General features: G+C 49.4%; 11 non-coding genes across 11 annotated transcripts; all 11 read right to left on the bottom strand.

The window, feature by feature from the left end:
• Positions 1-5,258: 5,258 nt before the first annotated feature.
• On the bottom strand, positions 5,259-5,422 carry LOC140390823 (U1 spliceosomal RNA). The gene has a single exon (XR_011934880.1). It is a non-coding gene; the product is annotated as a U1 spliceosomal RNA (small nuclear RNA).
• Positions 5,423-6,924: 1,502 nt separating this feature from the next.
• Positions 6,925-7,088, bottom strand: LOC140390713 (U1 spliceosomal RNA). The gene has a single exon (XR_011934771.1). It is a non-coding gene; the product is annotated as a U1 spliceosomal RNA (small nuclear RNA).
• Positions 7,089-9,010: 1,922 nt separating this feature from the next.
• Positions 9,011-9,174, bottom strand: LOC140390772 (U1 spliceosomal RNA). Its single transcript, XR_011934829.1, has one exon. It is a non-coding gene; the product is annotated as a U1 spliceosomal RNA (small nuclear RNA).
• Positions 9,175-11,096: 1,922 nt separating this feature from the next.
• Positions 11,097-11,260, bottom strand: LOC140390776 (U1 spliceosomal RNA). Its single transcript, XR_011934833.1, has one exon. It is a non-coding gene; the product is annotated as a U1 spliceosomal RNA (small nuclear RNA).
• A 1,502-nt stretch (positions 11,261-12,762) lies between these two features.
• LOC140390774 (U1 spliceosomal RNA) lies at positions 12,763-12,926 on the bottom strand. Its single transcript, XR_011934831.1, has one exon. It is a non-coding gene; the product is annotated as a U1 spliceosomal RNA (small nuclear RNA).
• Positions 12,927-14,428: 1,502 nt separating this feature from the next.
• LOC140390765 (U1 spliceosomal RNA) lies at positions 14,429-14,592 on the bottom strand. The gene has a single exon (XR_011934822.1). It is a non-coding gene; the product is annotated as a U1 spliceosomal RNA (small nuclear RNA).
• Positions 14,593-16,514: 1,922 nt separating this feature from the next.
• On the bottom strand, positions 16,515-16,678 carry LOC140390771 (U1 spliceosomal RNA). Its single transcript, XR_011934828.1, has one exon. It is a non-coding gene; the product is annotated as a U1 spliceosomal RNA (small nuclear RNA).
• Positions 16,679-18,600: 1,922 nt separating this feature from the next.
• On the bottom strand, positions 18,601-18,764 carry LOC140390860 (U1 spliceosomal RNA). Its single transcript, XR_011934915.1, has one exon. It is a non-coding gene; the product is annotated as a U1 spliceosomal RNA (small nuclear RNA).
• A 1,942-nt stretch (positions 18,765-20,706) lies between these two features.
• On the bottom strand, positions 20,707-20,870 carry LOC140390828 (U1 spliceosomal RNA). The gene has a single exon (XR_011934885.1). It is a non-coding gene; the product is annotated as a U1 spliceosomal RNA (small nuclear RNA).
• Positions 20,871-22,793: 1,923 nt separating this feature from the next.
• LOC140390841 (U1 spliceosomal RNA) lies at positions 22,794-22,957 on the bottom strand. The gene has a single exon (XR_011934897.1). It is a non-coding gene; the product is annotated as a U1 spliceosomal RNA (small nuclear RNA).
• Positions 22,958-24,874: 1,917 nt separating this feature from the next.
• On the bottom strand, positions 24,875-25,038 carry LOC140390817 (U1 spliceosomal RNA). The gene has a single exon (XR_011934874.1). It is a non-coding gene; the product is annotated as a U1 spliceosomal RNA (small nuclear RNA).
• Between the last annotated feature and the right edge of the window lie 1,482 nt (positions 25,039-26,520).

Raw genomic sequence — 26,520 nt, 5'->3', positions numbered from 1 at the left:
CGATCCCCGTCCATTTGTGACCACACTCGCCACTGGGGCCCTATACAACAGCTGCACCCATCTAACATACCCCTCTCCGAACCCAAATCTCCTCAACACCTCATACAGATAATCCCACTCCACTCTATCAAATGCTTTCTCGGCATCCATCGCCACTACTATCTCCGTTTCACCCTCTGGTGAGGCCATCATCATTACCCCTAACAACCTCCGTATGTTCGTGTTCAGCTGTCTCCCCTTTCTCAAACCCAGTTTGGTCCTCATGAACCACCCCCGGGACACATTCCTCTATTCTCATTGCCATTACCTTGGCCAAGACCTTGGCATCTACATTGAGGAGGGAGATTGGTCTGTAGGACCCGCATTGTAGCGGATCCTTTTCCTTCTTTAAAAGAAGCGATATCGTTGCTTCTGACATAGTCGGGGGCAGTTGTCCCCTTTCCTTTGCCTCGTTGAAGGTCCTCGTCAGTAGCGGGGCGAGCAAGTCCAAATATTTTCTGTAAAATTCAACTGGGAATCCGTCCGGTCCCGGGGCCTTTCCCGTCTGCATGTTCCTAATTCCTTTCACCACTTCTTCTACCGTGATCTGTGCTCCCAATCCCACCCTTTCCTGCTCTTCCACCTTGGGAATTTCCAGCCGATCCAAAAACTCCATCATTCTCTCCCTCCCATCCGGGGGTTGAGCTTCATACAATTTTTTATAAAATGTCTTAAACACTTCATTCACCCTCTCCGCTCCCCGCTCCGTCTCTCCATCTTCGTCTCTCACCCCCCCTATTTCCCTCGCTGCTCCCCTTTTCCTCAATTGGTGTGCCAGCGATCTGCTCGCCTTCTCTCCATATTCATACTGTACACCCTGCGCCTTCCTCCATTGTGCCTCTGCAGTGCCTGTGGTCAGCAAGTCAAATTCCACATGCAGCCTTTGCCTTTCCCTATACAGTCCCTCCTCCGGTGCTTCCGCATACTGTCTGTCCACCCTCAAAAGTTCTTGCAACAACCGCTCCCGTTCCTTACTCTCCTGCTTCCCTTTATGTGTCCTTATTGATATCAGCTCCCCCCTAACCACCACCTTCAACGCCTCCCAGACCACTCCCACCTGAACCTCCCCATTGTCATTGAGTTCCAAGTACTTTTCAATGCATCCCCTCACCCTTAAGCACACCCCCTCATCCGCCATTAGTCCCATATCCATTCTCCAGGGTGGACGCCCTCTTGTTTCCTCCCCTATCTCCAAGTCTACCCAGTGTGGGGCATGATCCGAAATGGCTATAGCCGTATATTCCGTTCCCCTCACCCTCGGGATCAATGCCCTACCCAACACAAAAAAGTCTATGCGTGAATAGACTTTATGGACATAGGAGAAAAACGAGAACTCCTTACTCCTAGGTCTACTGAATCTCCACGGGTCCACCCCTCCCATCTGCTCCATAAAATCCTTAAGCACCTTGGCTGCTGCCGGCCTCCTACCAGTCCTGGACTTCGACCTATCCAGCCTTGGTTCCAACACCGTGTTAAAGTCTCCCCCCATTATCAGCTTTCCGGTCTCTAGGTCTGGGATGCGTCCTAGCATTCGCCTCATAAAATTGGCATCGTCCCAATTCGGGGCATACACGTTTACCAACACCACCATCTCTCCCTGTAATTTACCACTCACCATCACGTATCTGCCCCCGTTATCCGCCACTATAGTCTTTGCCTCGAACATTACCCGCTTCCCCACTAATATAGCCACCCCCCTGTTTTTCGCATCCAGCCCCGAATGGAACACCTGCCCTACCCATCCTTTGCGCAACCTAACCTGATCTATCAGTTTCAGGTGCGTTTCCTGTAACATGACCACATCTGCTTTAAGTTTCTTAAGGTGTGCGAGTACTCGTGCCCTCTTTATCGGCCCGTTAAGCCCCCTCACGTTCCACGTGATCAGCCGAGTTGGGGGGCTTCCCACCCCCCCCCCTTGCCGGTTAGCCACCATCTTTTTCCAGCTTCTCGCCCAGTTCCCACGCGGCTGTATTTCTCCCAGACGGTGCCCCCCCGCCCATCCTTTCCCGCACCCACTCCCCCCTTTCCCCAGCAGCAGCAACCCAGTAATTCCCCCCTCCCCCCCCCCCCCCCGCTAGACCCCCCGCTAGCGTAATTACTCCCCCCATGTTGCTCCCAGAAGTCAGCAAACTCTGGCTGACCTCGGCTTCCCCCCGTGATCACGGCTCGCCCCGTGCGGCACCCCCTCCTTCCTGCTTCTCTATTCCCGCCATAATTATCATAGCGCGGGAACCAAGCCCGCGCCTCTCCCTCGGCCCCGCCTCCCATGGCCAACGCCCCATCTCCTCTCCCTCCCCACCTCCCCCCATCACCACCTGTGGGAGAAAGAAAAGTTACCATACCGCAGGATTAATCATACAATCCCTCTTCGCCCCCCCCCCCCCCACTCGTCCCACCACTTTGTCCAAACGTTCATTTTCGTAGTCCAATCATTCCAATTTTTCTTCTACAATAAAAGTCCACGCTTCATCCGCCGTCTCAAAGTAGTGGTGCCTCCCTTGATATGTGACCCACAGTCTTGCCGGTTGCAGCATTCCAAACTTTATCTTTTTTTTGTGAAGTACCGCTTTGTCCCGATTAAAGCTCGCCCTCCTTCTCGCCACCTCCGCACTCCAATCTTGATAGATGCGGATCACCGCGTTCTCCCATTTACTACACCGAGTTTCCTTCGCCCATCTAAGGACCATTTCTCTATCCTTAAAACGAAGAAATCTCACCACTATGGCTCTGGGAGCTTCTCCTGCTCTCGGTCCTCGCACCATAACTCGGTATGCTCCCTCCACCTCCAATGGACCCGTCGGGGCCTCCACTCCCATTAACGAGTGCAGCATCGTGCTTACATGTGCCCCGACGTCCGCCCCCTCCACACCTTCGGGAAGGCCAAGAATCCTCAAGTTGTTCCTCCTTGCGTTATTTTCCAGTGCCTCCAACCTCTCCACAGATCGTTTCTGGTGTGCCTCCTGTATCTCCGACTTCACCACCAGGCCCTGTTTGTCGTTTTCATTCTCTGCTGCTTTCGCCTTCACGACCCGAAGCTCCTGCTCCTGGGTCTTTTGTTCCTCTTTCAGCCCTTCAATCGCCTGTAATATCGGGGCCAACAACTCTTTCTTCATTTCCTTTTTTATCTCCTCCACGCAGCGTTTCAAAAACTCTTGTTGTTCAGGGCCCCATATGAAACTGCCACCTTCCGACGCCATCTTGGTTTCTGCTTGCCTTCCTTGCCGTTGTTCCAAAGGATCCGCTGCAATCCGGCCACTTTCCTCTCCTTTTTCCATCCGTGTCCAGGGGGAACACCCTTCTGGTTTACCGCACGGTGTTTTCAGCCGTTAAAATTGCCGTTGGGGCTCCTATCAAGAGCCCAAAAGTCCGTTTCACAGGGAGCTGCCGAAACGTGCGACTCAGCTGGTCATCGCCGCACCCGGAAGTCCGCACACTCATTCTTGATACTCACAATCACCCCAACGCACACACACACCTCTGACACACACACACCCGACACAGAGTTAACATTTCCTCAAGGGGGATAGAAAGAAATTGATGAGGAGGATTTGCGAGTCACATAAATGTTGATTGTAATAATAACAATGATTATCGTCACAAGTAGGCTTGCATTAACACTGCAATGAAGTGACTGTGAAAAACAACTAGTCGCCACAATCCGGCGTCTGTTCGGGTACAGAGCGGGAGAATTGAGAATGTCTAAATTAGCTATCAGCATGCCTTTGGGGACTTGTGGGAGCAACCGGAGGAAAGCCACGCAGAGAATGTGCAGAGTCCACAGAGCCGGGAATGGGACCTGGGATCGTGGAGCTGTGAAGCAACAGCAGGGCAGCAGGGTAGCAGAAGTGGATAGCACGGTGGCTTCACAGCGCCACGGTGCCAGATTCGATTCGCTGCTGGGTCACTGTCTGTGCGGAGTCTGCGTGGGTTTCCTCCAGGTGCTGCGGTGTCCTCCCACAGTGCAAAGAGGTGCAGGTTATGTGGACTGAGGGAAATGTGCAAACTCCTCATGGACAATGACCCGGGGCCTGGATCGAACTCTGGTCTTCGACGCCGTGAGGGAACAGTGCTAAGCACTGCGCCACCATGCCGCCCCTAAACAGACACACTACCCCGACCCTCCTGCACCCATCTTTTTTCTTTTAAATTTAGAGCACCCAATCATTTTGCTATTTTGTTAAATTAAGGGGCAATTTAGCATGGCCAATCCACCTAACCTGCACATCTTTGGGTTGTGGGGGTGAAACGCACGCAGACACGGCGAGAATGTGCAAACTCCACACGGACAGTGACCCTGGGCCAGGATTCAAACCCGGGTCCTCAGCGCCGTTGTCCCAGTGCTAACCACTGCACCATGTGCCACTTTCGCACACACCCATCTGACACGCACAGACCCAGCACACCAGCCCCCCACGAAAAACATTCACACACTCATTCTTGACACTCACAATCACCCAACACACACACCCGACACTGAGTTAACATTTCTGCAACGGGGATAGAAAGAAATTGATGAGGAGGATTTGAGAGTCACAAAGATGTTGATTGTAATAAAAACAATGATTATCGTCACAAGTAGGCTTACATTAACACTGCAATGAAGTTACTGTGAAAAACAACTAGTCGCCACAATCCGGCGCCTGTTCGGGTACAGAGCGGGAGAATTGAGAATGTCCAAATTACCTATCAGCATGCCTTTGGGGACTTGTGGGAGCAACCGGAGGAAAGCCACGCAGACACGTGGAGAATGTGCAGAGTCCACAGAGCCGGGAATGGGACCTGGGATCGTGGAGCTGTGAAGCAACTGCAGGGCAGCACGGTAGCAGAAGTGGATAGCACCGTGGCTTCACAGCACCAGGGTGCCAGATTCGATTCGCCGCTGGGTCACTGTCTATGCGGAGTCTGCGTGGGTTTCCTCCAGGTGCTGCGGTGTCCTCCCACAGTGCAAAGAAGTGCAGGTTATGTGGACTGGCCATGCTAAACTGACCTCATTGTCGAAAAAATTTTAGGAGAGGTTAATGGGATAGGATAGAATTGAGGGCTGAAGTGGGTCGGTGCAGATTGGATGGGCTGAACGGCCTCATTCTGAACTGCATGTTCTATGCTAACGACTGTGTTACCATGCTACCCTGTTGTTGGCTCCTGGAGAAGCTTTTAGGGCGATGCTTCCAACAGGTTGCTCGATCTGAAAAGGATCAATCTACTTCTGTTTCGTAAATCACGGGAGAGCGCGAACGCAGTCCCCCACGACCACAAATTTTGCAGACGAGTATCCCGCATTTGGGGACATCGCAGGCGTCAGCACACCCAAAGTGCAATGGGCCAGCCTCGTCCTGGGCGAAGCACCTTTTTGATCATGGTTTCACCCCTGCCAGGTAAGTATGCTTAAAAACAGTACACCCTCCCAGTCCACACCACACATCACATCTTTCACTCACACGTACTGCATTTACACGGCCAAACTGTCACTTTGCTTACAATTATCTCTACCGAATTAGACTAGTTCTGTGGTATGATTTTGACAAATTGTCGAATATACCTCTCTATAAGAAACACATTGCCTAAAACGTCCGCTATGCTATTTGCATATTGGCCTTAAAAGGTTGTGAGGGTGAGACCCACGCAAACACTGAGGGAAATGTGCAAACTCCTCATGGACAATGACCCGGGGCCTGGATCGAACTCTGGTCTTTGACGCCGTGAGGGAACAGTGCTAAGCACTGCGCCACCATGCCGCCCCTAAACAGACACACTACCCCGACCCTCCTGCACCCATCTTTTTTCTTTTAAATTTAGAGCACCCAATCATTTTGTTATTTTTTTAAATTAAGGGGCAATTTAGCATTGCCAATCCACCTAACCTGCACATCTTTGGGTTGTGGGGGTGAAACCCACGCAGACACGGCGAGAATGTGCAAACTCCACACGGACAGTGACCCTGGGCCAGGATTCAAACCCGGGTCCTCAGCGCCGTTGTTCCAGTGCTAACCACTGCACCATGTGCCATTTTCGCACACACCCATCTGACACGCACAGACCCAGCACACCAGCCCCCCACGAAAAACACACGCACACTCATTCTTGATACTCACAATCACCCCAACGCACACACACACCTCTGACACACACACACCCGACACAGAGTTAACATTTCCTCAAGGGGGATAGAAAGAAATTGATGAGGAGGATTTGCGAGTCACATAAATGTTGATTGTAATAATAACAATGATTATCGTCACAAGTAGGCTTGCATTAACACTGCAATGAAATGACTGTGAAAAACAACTAGTCGCCACAATCCGGCGTCTGTTCGGGTACAGAGCGGGAGAATTGAGAATGTCCAAATTACCTATCAGCATGCCTTTGGGGACTTGTGGGAGCAACCGGAGGAAAGCCACGCAGAGAATGTGCAGAGTCCACAGAGCCGGGAATGGGACCTGGGATCGTGGAGCTGTGAAGCAACAGCAGGGCAGCAGGGTAGCAGAAGTGGATAGCACGGTGGCTTCACAGCGCCACGGGGCCAGATTCGATTCGCTGCTGGGTCACTATCTGTGCGGAGTCTGCGTGGGTTTCCTCCAGGTGCTGCGGTGTCCTCCCACAGTGCAAAGAGGTGCAGGTTATGTTGACTGGCTATGCTAAACTGCCCTCATTGTCGAAAAAAGTTTAGGAGAGGTTAATGGGTTAAGGGGATAGGATAGAAGTGAGGGCTGAAGTGAGACGGTGCAGACTGGATGGGTTGAACGGCCTCATTCTGCACTGTTTGGTCTGTGCTAACCACTGAGTTACCATGCTCTCCTGTTGTTGGCTCCGGGCGAGGTTTTTAGAGCGATGTTTCCAACATGTTGCTCGACCAGAAAAGGATCAATCTATTTTAGTTTCGTAAATCAGGGGAGAGCGCGAACGCAGTTCCCCACTACCACAAATTTTGCAGTCGAGTATCCCGCATTTGGGGACATCGCAGGCGTCAGCACACCCGAAGTGCAATGGGCTAGCCTCGTCCTGGGCAAACCACCTTGTTGATCATGGTTTCACCCCTGCCAGGTAAGTATGCTTAAAAACAGTACACCCTCCCAGTCCACACCACACATCACATCTTTCACTCACACTTACTGCATTTACACGGCCAAACTGTCACTTTACTTACAATTATCTCTACCGAATTAGACTAGTTCTGTTGTATGATTTTGACAAATTGTCGAATATACCTCTCTATAAGAAACACATTGCCTAAAACGTCTGCTATGCTATTTGCATATTGGCCTGAAAAGGAAGTGAACCGCCCCTTATCTACCCATCAGTCAAACGATGGACCGTTTTCCGGAATGAAGACTATCTCTCTCAAAACTTTGTCTGTCCATCTTTATTCAGCAAGGAAACAATTCACTTTTCTGACACGGAAATAGAAAGATTGATGAGGAGGTTTTTGGAGTCACGAAGATATTGGTTGTTGTCTCTAGGAGAGGTTTTTTAGCGTCATGAGCAGTTTATTGAGAGGCATGTTTGCAGGTTTATTTGGGGGCGGGGTCAGGTTAATCATCATGGGGACATGCTCCCCACCCCCATCCCCACGCACGCACCCCATCCCACATGCATCACCACACACTCGCACACTATATTGTTTAAAAATAAATTTAGAGTACCCAATTCATTTTATGTTCCAATTTATTGGCAATTTGATGTGGCCAATCCACCTAGCCTGTACATCTTTGGGTTGTGAGGGTGAGGCCCACGCAAACACTGAGGGAAATGTGCAAACTCCTCATGGACAATGACCCGGGGCCTGGATCGAACTCTGGTCTTCGACGCCGTGAGGGAACAGTGCTAAGCACTGCACCACCATGCCGCCCCTAAACAGACACACTACCCCGACCCTCCTGCACCCATCTTTTTTCTTTTAAATTTAGAGCACCCAATCATTTTGTTATTTTTTTAAATTAAGGGGCAATTTAGCATGGCCAATCCACCTAACCTGCACATCTTTGGGTTGTGGGGGTGAAACCCACGCAGACACGGCGAGAATGTGCAAACTCCACACGGACAGTGACCCTGGGCCAGGATTCAAACCCGGGTCCTCAGCGCCGTTGTCCCAGTGCTAACCACTGCACCATGTGCCACTTTCGCACACACCCATCTGACACGCACAGACCCAGCACACCAGCCCCCCACGAAAAACATTCACACACTCATTCTTGACACTCACAATCACCCAACACACACACCCGACACTGAGTTAACATTTCTGCAACGGGGATAGAAAGAAATTGATGAGGAGGATTTGAGAGTCACAAAGATGTTGATTGTAATAAAAACAATGATTATCGTCACAAGTAGGCTTACATTAACACTGCAATGAAGTTACTGTGAAAAACAACTAGTCGCCACAATCCGGCGCCTGTTCGGGTACAGAGCGGGAGAATTGAGAATGTCCAAATTACCTATCAGCATGCCTTTGGGGACTTGTGGGAGCAACCGGAGGAAAGCCACGCAGACACGTGGAGAATGTGCAGAGTCCACAGAGCCGGGAATGGGACCTGGGATCGTGGAGCTGTGAAGCAACTGCAGGGCAGCACGGTAGCAGAAGTGGATAGCACCGTGGCTTCACAGCACCAGGGTGCCAGATTCGATTCGCCGCTGGGTCACTGTCTATGCGGAGTCTGCGTGGGTTTCCTCCAGGTGCTGCGGTGTCCTCCCACAGTGCAAAGAAGTGCAGGTTATGTGGACTGGCCATGCTAAACTGACCTCATTGTCGAAAAAAGTTTAGGAGAGGTTAATGGGATAGGACAGAATTGAGGGCTGAAGTGGGTCGGTGCAGACTGGATGGGCTGAACGGCCTCATTCTGAACTGCATGTTCTATGCTAACGACTGTGTTACCATGCTACCCTGTTGTTGGCTCCTGGAGAAGTTTTTATGGCGATGCTTCCAACAGGTTGCTCGATCTGAAAAGGATCAATCTACTTTTGTTTCGTAAATCAGGGGAGAGCGCGAATGCAGTCCCCCACGACCACAAATTTTGCAGTCGAGTATCCCGCATTTGGGGACATCGCAGGCGTCAGCACACCCTAAGTGCAATGGGCTAGCCTCGTCCTGGGCGAACCACCTTGTTGATCATGGTTTCACCCCTGCCAGGTAAGTATGCTTAAAAACAGTACACCCTCCCAGTCCACACCACACATCACATCTTTCACTCACACTTACTGCATTTACACGGCCAAACTGTCACTTTACTTACAATTATCTCTACCGAATTAGAGTAGTTCTGTTGTATGATTTTGACAAATTGTCGAATATACCTCTCTATAAGAAACACATTGCCTAAAACGTCCGCTATGCTATTTGCATATTGGCCTGAAAAGGAAGTGAACCGCCCCTTATCTACCTATCAGTCAAACGATGGACCGTTTTCCGGAATGAAGACTATCTCTCTCAAAACTTTGTCTGTCCATCTTTATTCAGCAAGGAAACAATTCACTTTTCTGACACGGAAATAGAAAGATTGATGAGGAGGTTTTTGGAGTCACGAAGATATTGGTTGTTGTCTCTAGGAGAGGTTTTTTAGCGTCATGAGCAGTTTATTGAGAGGCATGTTTGCAGGTTTATTTGGGGGCGGGGTCAGGTTAATCTTCATGGGGACATGCTCCCCACCCCCATCCCCACGCACGCACCCCATCCCACATGCATCACCACACACTCGCACACTATATTGTTTAAAAATAAATTTAGAGTACCCAATTCATTTTATGTTCCAATTTATTGGCAATTTGATGTGGCCAATCCACCTAGCCTGTACATCTTTGGGTTGTGAGGGTGAGACCCACGCAAACACTGAGGGAAATGTGCAAACTCCTCATGGACAATGACCCGGGGCCTGGATCGAACTCTGGTCTTCGACGCCGTGAGGGAACAGTGCTAAGCACTGCGCCACCATGCCGCCCCTAAACAGACACACTACCCCGACCCTCCTGCACCCATCTTTTTTCTTTTAAATTTAGAGCACCCAATCATTTTGTTATTTTTTTAAATTAAGGGGCAATTTAGCATGGCCAATCCACCTAACCTGCACATCTTTGGGTTGTGGGGGTGAAACCCACGCAGACACGGCGAGAATGTGCAAACTCCACACGGACAGTGACCCTGGGCCAGGATTCAAACCCGGGTCCTCAGCGCCGTTGTCTCAGTGCTAACCACTGCACCATGTGCCACTTTCGCACACACCCATCTGACACGCACAGACCCAGCACACCAGCCCCCCACGAAAAACATTCACACACTCATTCTTGACACTCACAATCACCCAACACACACACCCGACACTGAGTTAACATTTCTGCAACGGGGATAGAAAGAAATTGATGAGGAGGATTTGAGAGTCACAAAGATGTTGATTGTAATAAAAACAATGATTATCGTCACAAGTAGGCTTACATTAACACTGCAATGAAGTTACTGTGAAAAACAACTAGTCGCCACAATCCGGCGCCTGTTCGGGTACAGAGCGGGAGAATTGAGAATGTCCAAATTACCTATCAGCATGCCTTTGGGGACTTGTGGGAGCAACCGGAGGAAAGCCACGCAGACACGTGGAGAATGTGCAGAGTCCACAGAGCCGGGAATGGGACCTGGGATCGTGGAGCTGTGAAGCAACTGCAGGGCAGCACGGTAGCAGAAGTGGATAGCACCGTGGCTTCACAGCACCAGGGTGCCAGATTCGATTCGCCGCTGGGTCACTGTCTATGCGGAGTCTGCGTGGGTTTCCTCCAGGTGCTGCGGTGTCCTCCCACAGTGCAAAGAAGTGCAGGTTATGTGGACTGGCCATGCTAAACTGACCTCATTGTCGAAAAAATTTTAGGAGAGGTTAATGGGATAGGATAGAATTGAGGGCTGAAGTGGGTCGGTGCAGATTGGATGGGCTGAACGGCCTCATTCTGAACTGCATGTTCTATGCTAACGACTGTGTTACCATGCTACCCTGTTGTTGGCTCCTGGAGAAGCTTTTAGGGCGATGCTTCCAACAGGTTGCTCGATCTGAAAAGGATCAATCTACTTCTGTTTCGTAAATCACGGGAGAGCGCGAACGCAGTCCCCCACGACCACAAATTTTGCAGACGAGTATCCCGCATTTGGGGACATCGCAGGCGTCAGCACACCCAAAGTGCAATGGGCCAGCCTCGTCCTGGGCGAACCACCTTTTTGATCATGGTTTCACCCCTGCCAGGTAAGTATGCTTAAAAACAGTACACCCTCCCAGTCCACACCACACATCACATCTTTCACTCACACGTACTGCATTTACACGGCCAAACTGTCACTTTGCTTACAATTATCTCTACCGAATTAGACTAGTTCTGTTGTATGATTTTGACAAATTGTCGAATATACCTCTCTATAAGAAACACATTGCCTAAAACGTCCGCTATGCTATTTGCATATTGGCCTTAAAAGGTTGTGAGGGTGAGACCCACGCAAACACTGAGGGAAATGTGCAAACTCCTCATGGACAATGACCCGGGGCCTGGATCGAACTCTGGTCTTTGACGCCGTGAGGGAACAGTGCTAAGCACTGCGCCACCATGCCGCCCCTAAACAGACACACTACCCCGACCCTCCTGCACCCATCTTTTTTCTTTTAAATTTAGAGCACCCAATCATTTTGTTATTTTTTTAAATTAAGGGGCAATTTAGCATTGCCAATCCACCTAACCTGCACATCTTTGGGTTGTGGGGGTGAAACCCACGCAGACACGGCGAGAATGTGCAAACTCCACACGGACAGTGACCCTGGGCCAGGATTCAAACCCGGGTCCTCAGCGCCGTTGTTCCAGTGCTAACCACTGCACCATGTGCCATTTTCGCACACACCCATCTGACACGCACAGACCCAGCACACCAGCCCCCCACGAAAAACACACGCACACTCATTCTTGATACTCACAATCACCCCAACGCACACACACACCTCTGACACACACACACCCGACACAGAGTTAACATTTCCTCAAGGGGGATAGAAAGAAATTGATGAGGAGGATTTGCGAGTCACATAAATGTTGATTGTAATAATAACAATGATTATCGTCACAAGTAGGCTTGCATTAACACTGCAATGAAATGACTGTGAAAAACAACTAGTCGCCACAATCCGGCGTCTGTTCGGGTACAGAGCGGGAGAATTGAGAATGTCCAAATTACCTATCAGCATGCCTTTGGGGACTTGTGGGAGCAACCGGAGGAAAGCCACGCAGACACGTGGAGAATGTGCAGAGTCCACAGAGCCGGGAATGGGACCTGGGATCGTGGAGCTGTGAAGCAACTGCAGGGCAGCACGGTAGCAGAAGTGGATAGCACCGTGGCTTCACAGCACCAGGGTGCCAGATTCGATTCGCCGCTGGGTCACTGTCTATGCGGAGTTTGCGTGGGTTTCCTCCAGGTGCTGCGGTGTCCTCCCACAGTGCAAAGAAGTGCAGGTTATGTGGACTGGCCATGCTAAACTGACCTCATTGTCGAAAAAAGTTTAGGAGAGGTTAATGGGATAGGATAGAATTGAGGGCTGAAGTGGGTCGGTGCAGATTGGATGGGCTGAACGGCCTCATTCTGAACTGCATGTTCTATGCTAACGACTGTGTTACCATGCTACCCTGTTGTTGGCTCCTGGAGAAGTTTTTAGGGCGATGCTTCCAACAGGTTGCTCGATCTGAAAAGGATCAATCTACTTCTGTTTCGTAAATCACGGGAGAGCGCGAACGCAATCCCCCACGACCACAAATTTTGCAGACGAGTATCCCGCATTTGGGGACATCGCAGGCGTCAGCACACCCAAAGTGCAATGGGCTAGCCTCGTCCTGGGCGAACCACCTTTTTGATCATGGTTTCACCCCTGCCAGGTAAGTATGCTTAAAAACAGTACACCCTCCCAGTCCACACCACACATCACATCTTTCACTCACACGTACTGCATTTACACGGCCAAACTGTCACTTTGCTTACAATTATCTCTACCGAATTAGACTAGTTCTGTTGTATGATTTTGACAAATTGTCGAATATACCTCTCTATAAGAAACACATTGCCTAAAACGTCCGCTATGCTATTTGCATATTGGCCTTAAAAGGTTGTGAGGGTGAGACCCACGCAAACACTGAGGGAAATGTGCAAACTCCTCATGGACAATGACCCGGGGCCTGGATCGAACTCTGGTCTTTGACGCCGTGAGGGAACAGTGCTAAGCACTGCGCCACCATGCCGCCCCTAAACAGACACACTACCCCGACCCTCCTGCACCCATCTTTTTTCTTTTAAATTTAGAGCACCCAATCATTTTGTTATTTTTTTAAATTAAGGGGCAATTTAGCATGGCCAATCCACCTAACCTGCACATCTTTGGGTTGTGGGGGTGAAACCCACGCAGACACGGCGAGAATGTGCAAACTCCACACGGACAGTGACCCTGGGCCAGGATTCAAACCCGGGTCCTCAGCGCCGTTGTCCCAGTGCTAACCACTGCACCATGTGCCATTTTCGCACACACCCATCTGACACGCACAGACCCAGCACACCAGCCCCCCACGAAAAACACACGCACACTCATTCTTGATACTCACAATCACCCCAACGCACACACACACCTCTGACACACACACACCCGACACAGAGTTAACATTTCCTCAAGGGGGATAGAAAGAAATTGATGAGGAGGATTTGCGAGTCACATAAATGTTGATTGTAATAATAACAATGATTATCGTCACAAGTAGGCTTGCATTAACACTGCAATGAAATGACTGTGAAAAACAACTAGTCGCCACAATCCGGCGTCTGTTCGGGTACAGAGCGGGAGAATTGAGAATGTCCAAATTACCTATCAGCATGCCTTTGGGGACTTGTGGGAGCAACCGGAGGAAAGCCACGCAGAGAATGTGCAGAGTCCACAGAGCCGGGAATGGGACCTGGGATCGTGGAGCTGTGAAGCAACAGCAGGGCAGCAGGGTAGCAGAAGTGGATAGCACGGTGGCTTCACAGCGCCACGGGGCCAGATTCGATTCGCTGCTGGGTCACTATCTGTGCGGAGTCTGCGTGGGTTTCCTCCAGGTGCTGCGGTGTCCTCCCACAGTGCAAAGAGGTGCAGGTTATGTTGACTGGCTATGCTAAACTGCCCTCATTGTCGAAAAAAGTTTAGGAGAGGTTAATGGGTTAAGGGGATAGGATAGAAGTGAGGGCTGAAGTGAGACGGTGCAGACTGGATGGGTTGAACGGCCTCATTCTGCACTGTTTGGTCTGTGCTAACCACTGAGTTACCATGCTCTCCTGTTGTTGGCTCCGGGCGAGGTTTTTAGAGCGATGTTTCCAACATGTTGCTCGACCAGAAAAGGATCAATCTATTTTAGTTTCGTAAATCAGGGGAGAGCGCGAACGCAGTTCCCCACTACCACAAACTTTGCAGTCGAGTATCCCGCATTTGGGGACATCGCAGGCGTCAGCACACCCGAAGTGCAATGGGCTAGCCTCGTCCTGGGCAAACCACCTTGTTGATCATGGTTTCACCCCTGCCAGGTAAGTATGCTTAAAAACAGTACACCCTCCCAGTCCACACCACACATCACATCTTTCACTCACACTTACTGCATTTACACGGCCAAACTGTCACTTTACTTACAATTATCTCTACCGAATTAGACTAGTTCTGTTGTATGATTTTGACAAATTGTCGAATATACCTCTCTATAAGAAACACATTGCCTAAAACGTCTGCTATGCTATTTGCATATTGGCCTGAAAAGGAAGTGAACCGCCCCTTATCTACCCATCAGTCAAACGATGGACCGTTTTCCGGAATGAAGACTATCTCTCTCAAAACTTTGTCTGTCCATCTTTATTCAGCAAGGAAACAATTCACTTTTCTGACACGGAAATAGAAAGATTGATGAGGAGGTTTTTGGAGTCACGAAGATATTGGTTGTTGTCTCTAGGAGAGGTTTTTTAGCGTCATGAGCAGTTTATTGAGAGGCATGTTTGCAGGTTTATTTGGGGGCGGGGTCAGGTTAATCATCATGGGGACATGCTCCCCACCCCCATCCCCACGCACGCACCCCATCCCACATGCATCACCACACACTCGCACACTATATTGTTTAAAAATAAATTTAGAGTACCCAATTCATTTTATGTTCCAATTTATTGGCAATTTGATGTGGCCAATCCACCTAGCCTGTACATCTTTGGGTTGTGAGGGTGAGGCCCACGCAAACACTGAGGGAAATGTGCAAACTCCTCATGGACAATGACCCGGGGCCTGGATCGAACTCTGGTCTTCGACGCCGTGAGGGAACAGTGCTAAGCACTGCACCACCATGCCGCCCCTAAACAGACACACTACCCCGACCCTCCTGCACCCATCTTTTTTCTTTTAAATTTAGAGCACCCAATCATTTTGTTATTTTTTTAAATTAAGGGGCAATTTAGCATGGCCAATCCACCTAACCTGCACATCTTTGGGTTGTGGGGGTGAAACCCACGCAGACACGGCGAGAATGTGCAAACTCCACACGGACAGTGACCCTGGGCCAGGATTCAAACCCGGGTCCTCAGCGCCGTTGTCCCAGTGCTAACCACTGCACCATGTGCCACTTTCGCACACACCCATCTGACACGCACAGACCCAGCACACCAGCCCCCCACGAAAAACATTCACACACTCATTCTTGACACTCACAATCACCCAACACACACACCCGACACTGAGTTAACATTTCTGCAACGGGGATAGAAAGAAATTGATGAGGAGGATTTGAGAGTCACAAAGATGTTGATTGTAATAAAAACAATGATTATCGTCACAAGTAGGCTTACATTAACACTGCAATGAAGTTACTGTGAAAAACAACTAGTCGCCACAATCCGGCGCCTGTTCGGGTACAGAGCGGGAGAATTGAGAATGTCCAAATTACCTATCAGCATGCCTTTGGGGACTTGTGGGAGCAACCGGAGGAAAGCCACGCAGACACGTGGAGAATGTGCAGAGTCCACAGAGCCGGGAATGGGACCTGGGATCGTGGAGCTGTGAAGCAACTGCAGGGCAGCACGGTAGCAGAAGTGGATAGCACCGTGGCTTCACAGCACCAGGGTGCCAGATTCGATTCGCCGCTGGGTCACTGTCTATGCGGAGTCTGCGTGGGTTTCCTCCAGGTGCTGCGGTGTCCTCCCACAGTGCAAAGAAGTGCAGGTTATGTGGACTGGCCATGCTAAACTGACCTCATTGTCGAAAAAAGTTTAGGAGAGGTTAATGGGATAGGACAGAATTGAGGGCTGAAGTGGGTCGGTGCAGACTGGATGGGCTGAACGGCCTCATTCTGAACTGCATGTTCTATGCTAACGACTGTGTTACCATGCTACCCTGTTGTTGGCTCCTGGAGAAGTTTTTATGGCGATGCTTCCAACAGGTTGCTCGATCTGAAAAGGATCAATCTACTTTTGTTTCGTAAATCAGGGGAGAGCGCGAATGCAGTCCCCCACGACCACAAATTTTGCAGTCGAGTATCCCGCATTTGGGGACATCGCAGGCGTCAGCACACCCTAAGTGCAATGGGCTAGCCTCGTCCTGGGCGAACCACCTTGTTGATCATGGTTTCACCCCTGCCAGGTAAGTATGCTTAAAAACAGTACACCCTCCCAGTCCACACCACACATCACATCTTTCACTCACACTTACTGCATTTACACGGCCAAACTGTCACTTTACTTACAATTATCTCTACCGAATTAGAGTAGTTCTGTTGTATGATTTTGACAAATTGTCGAATATACCTCTCTATAAGAAACACATTGCCTAAAACGTCCGCTATGCTATTTGCATATTGGCCTGAAAAGGAAGTGAACCGCCCCTTATCTACCTATCAGTCAAACGATGGACCGTTTTCCGGAATGAAGACTATCTCTCTCAAAACTTTGTCTGTCCATCTTTATTCAGCAAGGAAACAATTCACTTTTCTGACACGGAAATAGAAAGATTGATGAGGAGGTTTTTGGAGTCACGAAGATATTGGTTGTTGTCTCTAGGAGAGGTTTTTTAGCGTCATGAGCAGTTTATTGAGAGGCATGTTTGCAGGTTTATTTGGGGGCGGGGTCAGGTTAATCTTCATGGGGACATGCTCCCCACCCCCATCCCCACGCACGCACCCCATCCCACATGCATCACCACACACTCGCACACTATATTGTTTAAAAATAAATTTAGAGTACCCAATTCATTTTATGTTCCAATTTATTGGCAATTTGATGTGGCCAATCCACCTAGCCTGTACATCTTTGGGTTGTGAGGGTGAGACCCACGCAAACACTGAGGGAAATGTGCAAACTCCTCATGGACAATGACCCGGGGCCTGGATCGAACTCTGGTCTTCGACGCCGTGAGGGAACAGTGCTAAGCACTGCGCCACCATGCCGCCCCTAAACAGACACACTACCCCGACCCTCCTGCACCCATCTTTTTTCTTTTAAATTTAGAGCACCCAATCATTTTGTTATTTTTTTAAATTAAGGGGCAATTTAGCATGGCCAATCCACCTAACCTGCACATCTTTGGGTTGTGGGGGTGAAACCCACGCAGACACGGCGAGAATGTGCAAACTCCACACGGACAGTGACCCTGGGCCAGGATTCAAACCCGGGTCCTCAGCGCCGTTGTCTCAGTGCTAACCACTGCACCATGTGCCACTTTCGCACACACCCATCTGACACGCACAGACCCAGCACACCAGCCCCCCACGAAAAACATTCACACACTCATTCTTGACACTCACAATCACCCAACACACACACCCGACACTGAGTTAACATTTCTGCAACGGGGATAGAAAGAAATTGATGAGGAGGATTTGAGAGTCACAAAGATGTTGATTGTAATAATAACAATGATTATCGTCACAAGTAGGCTTACATTAACACTGCAATGAAGTTACTGTGAAAAACAACGAGTCGCCACAATCCGGCGCCTGTTCGGGTACAGAGCGGGAGAATTGAGAATGTCCAAATTACCTATCAGCATGCCTTTGGGGACTTGTGGGAGCAACCGGAGGAAAGCCACGCAGACACGTGGAGAATGTGCAGAGTCCACAGAGCCGGGAATGGGACCTGGGATCGTGGAGCTGTGAAGCAACTGCAGGGCAGCACGGTAGCAGAAGTGGATAGCACCGTGGCTTCACAGCACCAGGGTGCCAGATTCGATTCGCCGCTGGGTCACTGTCTATGCGGAGTTTGCGTGGGTTTCCTCCAGGTGCTGCGGTGTCCTCCCACAGTGCAAAGAAGTGCAGGTTATGTGGACTGGCCATGCTAAACTGACCTCATTGTCGAAAAAAGTTTAGGAGAGGTTAATGGGATAGGATAGAATTGAGGGCTGAAGTGGGTCGGTGCAGACTGGATGGGCTGAACGGCCTCATTCTGAACTGCATGTTCTATGCTAACGACTGTGTTACCATGCTACCCTGTTGTTGGCTCCTGGAGAAGCTTTTAGGGCGATGCTTCCAACAGGTTGCTCGATCTGAAAAGGATCAATCTACTTTTGTTTCGTAAATCAGGGGAGAGCGCGAATGCAGTCCCCCACGACCACAAATTTTGCAGTCGATGATCCCGCATTTGGGGACATCGCATGCGTCAGCACACCCTAAGTGCAATGGGCTAGCCTCGTCCTAGGCGAACCACCTTGTTGATCATGGTTTCACCCCTGCCAGATAAGTATGCTTAAAAACAGTACACCCTCCCAGTCCACACCACACATCACATCTTTCACTCACACTTACTGCATTTACACGGCCAAACTGTCACTTTACTTACAATTATCTCTACCGAATTAGACTAGTTCTGTTGTATGATTTTGACAAATTGTCGAATATACCTCTCTATAAGAAACACATTGCCTAAAACGTCCGCTATGCTATTTGCATATTGGCCTTAAAAGGAAGTGAACCGCCCCTTATCTACCTGCCAGTCAAACGATGGACCGTTTTCCGGAATGAAGACTTTCTCTCTCAAAACTTTGTCTGTCCATCTTTGTTCAGCAAGGAAACAATTAACTTTCCTGACACGGAAATAGAAAGATTGATGAGGAGGTTTTTGGAGTCACGAAGATATTGGTTGTTGTCTCTAGGAGAGGTTTTTTAGCGTCATGAGCAGTTTATTGAGAGGCATGTTTGCAGGTTTATTTGGGGGTGGGGTCAGGTTAATCTTCATGGGGACATGCTCCCCACCCCCATCCCCACGCATGCACCCCATCCCACATGCATCACCACACACTCACACACTATATTGTTTAAAAATGAATTTAGAACACCCAATTCATTTTATGTTCCAATTTATTGGCAATTTGATGTGGCCAATCCACCTAGCCTGTACATCTTTGGGTTGTGAGGGTGAGACCCACGCAAACACTGAGGAAAATGTGCAAACTCCTCATGGACAATGACCTGGGTCCTGGATCGAACTCTAGTCTTCGACGCCGTGAGGGAACAGTGCTACGCACTGCGCCACCATGCCGCCCCTAAACAGACACACTACCCCGACACTCCTACACCCATCTTTTTTCTTTTAAATTTAGAGCACCCAATCATTTTGTTATTTTTTTTAATTAAGGGGCAATTTAGCATGGCCAATCCACCAAACCTGCACATCTTTGGGTTGTGGGGGTGAAACCCACGCAGACACGGCGAGAATGTGCAAACTCCACACGGACAGTGACCCTGGGCCAGGATTCAAACCCGGGTCCTCAGCGCCGTTGTCCCAGTGCTAACCACTGCACCATGTGCCATTTTCGCACACACCCATCTGACACGCACAGACCCAGCACACCAGCCCCCCACGAAAACACACGCACACTCATTCTTGATACTCACAATCACCCCAACGCACACACACACCTCTGACACACACACACCCGACACAGAGTTAACATTTCCTCAACGGGGATAGAAAGAAATTGATGAGGAGGATTTGCGAGTCACATGAATGTTGATTGTAATAATAACAATGATTATCGTCACAAGTAGGCTTACATTAACCCTGCAATGAAGTGACTGTGAAAAACAACTAGTCGCCACAATCCGGCGCCTGTTCGGGTACAGAGCGGGAGAATTGAGAATGTCCAAATTACCTATCAGCATGCCTTTGGGGACTTGTGGGAGCAACCGGAGGAAAGCCACGCAGAGAATGTGCAGAGTCCACAGAGCCGGGAATGGGACCTGGGATCGTGGAGCTGTGAAGCAACAGCAGGGCAGCAGGGTAGCAGAAGTGGAAAGCACGGTGGCTTCACATCGCCACGGTGCCAGATTCGATTCGCTGCTGGGTCACTGTCTGTGCGGAGTCTGCGTAGGTTTCCTCCAGGTGCTGCGGTGTCCTCCCACAGTGCAAAGAGGTGCAGGTTATGTGGACTGGCTATGCTAAACTGCCCTCATTGTCGAAAAAAGTTTAGGAGAGGTTAATGGGTTAAGGGATAGGATGGAAGTGAGGGCTGAAGTGAGACGGTGCAGACTGGATGGGCTGAACGGCCTCATTCTGCACTGTATGTTCTGTGCTAACCACTGTGTTACCATGCTCTCCTGTTGTTGGCTCCGGGAGAGGTTTTTAGAGCGATGTTTCCAACAAGTTGCTCGACCAGAAAAGGATCAATCCAGTTTAGTTTCGTAAATCAGGGGAGAGCGCGAACGCAGTCCCCCACTACCACAAATTTTGCAGTCGAGTATCCCGCATTTGGGGATATCGCAGGCGTCATCACACCCGAAGCGCAATGGGCTAGCCTCGTCCTGGGCGAACCACCTTGTTGATGATGGTTTCACCCCTGCCAGGTAAATATGCTTAAAAAAAAGTACACCCTCCCAGTCCACACCACACATCACATCTTTCACTCACACTGACTGCATTTACACGGCCAAAGTGTCACTTTACTTACAATTATCTCTACCGAATTAGACTAGTTCTGTTGTATGATTTTGACAAATTGTCGAATATACCTCTCTATAAGAAACACATTGCCTAAAACGTCCGCTATGCTATTTGCATATTGGCCTGAAAAGGAAGTGAACCGCCCCTTATCTACCTATCAGTCAAACGATGGACCGTTTTCCGGAATGAAGACTATCTCTCTCAAAACTTTGTCTGTCCATCTTTATTCAGCAAGGAAACAATTAACGTTTCTGACACGGAAATAGAAAGATTGATGAGGAAGTTTTTGGAGTCACGAAGATATTGGTTGTTGTCTCTAGGAGAGGTTTTTTAGCGTCATGAGCAGTTTATTGAGAGGCATGTTTGCAGGTTTATTTGGGGGCAAGGTCAGGTTAATGTTCATGGGGACATGCTCCCCATCCCCATCCCCACGCACGCACCCCATCCCACATGCATCACCACACACTCACACACTATATTGTTTAAAAATAAATTTAGAGTACCCAATTCATTTTATGTTCCAATTTATTGGCAATTTGATGTGGCCAATCCACCTAGCCTGTACATCTTTGGGTTGTGAGGGTGAGATCCACGCAAACACTGAAGGAAATGTGCAAACTCCTCATGGACAATGACCCGGGGCCTGGATCGAACTCTGGTCTTCGACGCCGTGAGGGAACAGTGCTAAGCACTGCGCCACCATGCCGCCCCTAAACAAACACACTACCCCGACCCTCCTGCACCCATCTTTTTTCTTTTAAATTTAGAGCACCCAATCATTTTGTTATTTTTTTAAATTAAGGGGCAATTTAGCATGGCCAATCCACCTAACCTGCACATCTTTGGGTTGTGGGGGTGAAACCCACGCAGACACGGCGAGAATGTGCAAACTCCACACGGACAGTGACCCTGGGCCAGGATTCAAACCCGGGTCTTCAGCGCCGTTGTCCCAGTGCTAACCACTGCACCATGTGCCACTTTCGCACACACCCATCTGACACGCACAGACCCAGCACACCAGCCCCCCACGAAAAACACACACACACTCATTCTTGATACTCACAATCACCCAACACACACACCCGACACTGAGTTAACATTTCTGCAACGGGGATAGAAAGAAATTGATGAGGAGGATTTGAGAGTCACAAAGATGTTGATTGTAATAAAAACAATGATTATCGTCACAAGTAGGCTTACATTAACACTGCAATGAAGTTACTGTGAAAAACAACTAGTCGCCACAATCCGGCGCCTGTTCGGGTACAGAGCGGGAGAATTGAGAATGTCCAAATTACCTATCAGCATGCCTTTGGGGACTTGTGGGAGCAACCGGAGGAAAGCCACGCAGACACGTGGAGAATGTGCAGAGTCCACAGAGCCGGGAATGGGACCTGGGATCGTGGAGCTGTGAAGCAACTGCAGGGCAGCACGGTAGCAGAAGTGGATAGCACCGTGGCTTCACAGCACCAGGGTGCCAGATTCGATTCGCCGCTGGGTCACTGTCTGTGCGGAGTCTGCGTGGGTTTCCTCCAGGTGCTGCGGTGTCCTCCCACAGTGCAAAGAAGTGCAGGTTATGTGGACTGGCCATGCTAAACTGCCCTCATTGTCGAAAAAAGTTTAGGAGAGGTTAATGGGATAGGATAGAAGTGAGGGCTGAAGTGGGTCGGTGCAGACTGGATGGGCTGAACGGCCTCATTCTGAACTGCATGTTCTATGCTAACCACTGTGTTACCATGCGACCCTGTTGTTGGCTCCTGGAGAGGTTTTTAGGGCGATGCTTCCAACAGGTTGCTCGATCTTAAAAGGATCAATCGATTTTTGTTTCGTAAATCAGGGGAGAGCGCGAACGCAGTCCCCCACTACCACAAATTTTGCAGTCGTGTATCCCGCATTTGGGGACATCGCAGGCGTCAGTACACCCGAAGTGCAATGGGCTAGCCTCGTCCTGAGCGAACCACCTTGTTGATCATGGTTTCACCCCTGCCAGGTAAGCATGATTAAAAACAGTACACCCTCCCAGTCCACACCACACATCACATCTTTCACTCACACTTACTGCATTTACACGGCCAAACTGTCACTTTACTTACAATTATCTCTACCGAATTAGACTAGTTCTGTTGTATGATTTTGACAAATTGTCGAATATACCTCTCTATAAGAAACACATTGCCTAAAACGTCCGCTATGCTATTTGCATATTGGCCTTAAAAGGAAGTGAACCGCCCCTTATCTACCTGTCAGTCAAACGATGGACCGTTTTCCGGAATGAAGACTTTCTCTCTCAAAACTTTGTCTGTCCATCTTTGTTCAGCAAGGAAACAATTAACTTTTCTGACACGGAAATAGAAAGATTGATGAGGAGGTTTTTGGAGTCACGAAGATATTGGTTGTTGTCTCTAGGAGAGGTTTTTTAGCGTCATGAGCAGTTTATTGAGAGGCATGTTTGCAGGTTTATTTGGGGGTGGGGTCAGGTTAATCTTCATGGGGACATGCTCCCCACCCCCATCCCCACGCACGCACCCCATCCCACATGCATCACCACACACTCACACACTATATTGTTTAAAAATAAATTTAGAGTTCCCAATTCATTTTATGTTCCAATTTATTGGCAATTTGATGTGGCCAATCCACCCAGCCTGTACATCTTTGGGTTGTGAGGGTGAGACCCACGCAAACACTGAGGAAAATGTGCAAACTCCTCATGGACAATGACCCGGGGCCTGGATCGAACTCTAGTCTTCGACGCCGTGAGGGAACAGTGCTAAGCACTGCGCCACCATGCCGCCCCTAAACAGACACACTACCCCGACACTCCTACACCCATCTTTTTTCTTTTAAATTTAGAGCACCCAATCATTTTGTTATTTTTTTTAAATTAAGGGGCAATTTAGCATGGCCAATCCACCTAACCTGCACATCTTTGGGTTGTGGGGGTGAAACCCACGCAGACACGGCCAGAATGTGCAAACTCCGCACGGACAGTGACCCTGGGCCAGGATTCAAACCCGGGTCCTCAGCGCCGTTGTCCCAGTGCTAACCACTGCACCATGTGCCATTTTCGCACACACCCATCTGACACGCACAGACCCAGCACACCAGCCCCCCACGAAAAACAGACGCACACTCATTCTTGATACTCACAATCACCCCAACGCACACACCCGACACTGAGTTAACATTTCTGCAACGGGGATAGAAAGAAATTGATGAGGAGGATTTGAGAGTCACAAAGATGTTGATTGTAATAAAAACAATGATTATCGTCACAAGTAGGCTTACATTAACACTGCAATGAAGTTACTGTGAAAAACAACTAGTCGCCACAATCCGGCGCCTGTTCGGGTACAGAGCGGGAGAATTCAGAATGTCCAAATTACCTATCAGCATGCCTTTGGGGACTTGTGGGAGCAACCGGAGGAAAGCCACGCAGACACGTGGAGAATGTGCAGAGTCCACAGAGCCGGGAATGGGACCTGGGATCGTGGAGCTGTGAAGCAACTGCAGGGCAGCACGGTAGCAGAAGTGGATAGCACCGTGGCTTCACAGCACCAGGGTGCCAGATTCGATTCGCCGCTGGGGGTCACTGTTTGTGCGGAGTCTGCGTGGGTTTCCTCCAGGTGCTGCGGTGTCCTCCCACAGTGCAAAGAAGTGCAGGTTATGTGGACTGGCCATGCTAAACTGCCCTCATTGTCGAAAAAAGTTTAGGAGATGTTAATGGGATAGGATAGAAGTGAGAGCTGAAGTGGGTCGGTGCAGACTGGATGGGCTGAACGGCCTCATTCGGAACTGCACGTTCTATGCTAACCACTGTGTTACCATGCTACCCTGTTGGCTCCTGGAGAGGTTTTTCGGGCGATGCTTCCAACAGGTTGCTCGATCTGAAAAGGATCAATCTATTTTTGTTTCGTAAGGAGAGCGCGAACGCAGTCCCCCACTACCACAAATTTTGCAGTCGAGTATCCCGCATTTGGGGACATCGCAGGCGTCAGCACACCCGAAGTGCAATGGGCTAGCCTCGTCCTGGGCGAACCACCTTGTTGATCGTGGTTTCATCCCTGCCAGATAAGTATGCTTAAAAACAGTACACCCTCCCAGTCCACACCACACATCACATCTTTCACTCACACTTACTGCATTTACACGGCCAAACTGTCACTTTACTTACAATTATCTCTACCGAATTAGACTAGTTCTGTTGTATGATTTTGACAAATTGTCGAATATACCTCTCTATAAGAAACACATTGCCTAAAACGTCCGCTATGCTATTTGCATATTGGCCTGAAAAGGAAGTGAACCGCCCCTTATCTACCTGTCAGTCAAACGATGGACCGTTTTCCGGAATGAAGACTTTCTCTCTCAAAACTTTGTCTGTCCATCTTTGTTCAGCAAGGAAACAATTAACTTTTCTGACACGGAAATAGAAAGATTGATGAGGAGGTTTTTGGAGTCACGAAGATATTGGTTGTTGTCTCTAGGAGAGGTTTTTTAGCGTCATGAGCAGTTTATTGAGAGGCATGTTTGCAGGTTTATTTGGGGGCGGGGTCAGGTTAATCTTCATGGGGACATGCTCCCCACCCCCATCCCCACGCACGCACCCCATCCCACATGCATCACCACACACTCACACACTATATTGTTTAAAAATAAATTTAGAGTACCCAATTCATTTTATGTTCCAATTTATTGGCAATTTGATGTGGCCAATCCACCTAGCCTGTACATCTTTGGGTTGTGAGGGTGAGACCCACGCAAACACTGAGGGAAATGTGCAAACTCCTCATGGACAATGACCCGGGGCCTGGATCGAACTCTGGTCTTCGACGCCGTGAGGGAACAGTGCTAAGCACTGCGCCACCATGCCGCCCCTAAACAGACACACTACCCCGACCCTCCTGCACCCATCTTTTTTCTTTTAAATTTAGAGCACCCAATCATTTTGTTATTTTTTTAAATTAAGGGGCAATTTAGCATGGCCAATCCACCTAACCTGCACATCTTTGGGTTGTGGGGGTGAAACCCACGCAGACACGGCGAGAATGTGCAAACTCCACACGGACAGTGACCCTGGGCCAGGATTCAAACCCGGGTCCTCAGCGCCGTTGTCCCAGTGCTAACCATTGCACCATGTGCCACTTTCGCACACACCCATCTGACACGCACAGACCCAGCACACCAGCCCCCCACGAAAAACACACACACACTCATTCTTGATACTCACAATCACCCAACACACACACCCGACACTGAGTTAACATTTCTGCAACGGGGATAGAAAGAAATTGATGAGGAGGATTTGAGAGTCACAAAGATGTTGATTGTAATAAAAACAATGATTATCGTCACAAGTAGGCTTACATTAACACTGCAATGAAGTTACTGTGAAAAACAACTAGTCGCCACAATCCGGCGCCTGTTCGGGTACAGAGCGGGAGAATTGAGAATGTCCAAATTACCTATCAGCATGCCTTTGGGGACTTGTGGGAGCAACCGGAGGAAAGCCACGCAGACACGTGGAGAATGTGCAGAGTCCACAGAGCCGGGAATGGGAC

The sequence above is a fragment of the Scyliorhinus torazame genome, chromosome 14, assembly GCF_047496885.1.
Source record: "Scyliorhinus torazame isolate Kashiwa2021f chromosome 14, sScyTor2.1, whole genome shotgun sequence".
Lineage (NCBI taxonomy): Eukaryota > Metazoa > Chordata > Chondrichthyes > Carcharhiniformes > Scyliorhinidae > Scyliorhinus > Scyliorhinus torazame.
This window is presented reverse-complemented; position numbering and strand designations above follow the sequence as displayed.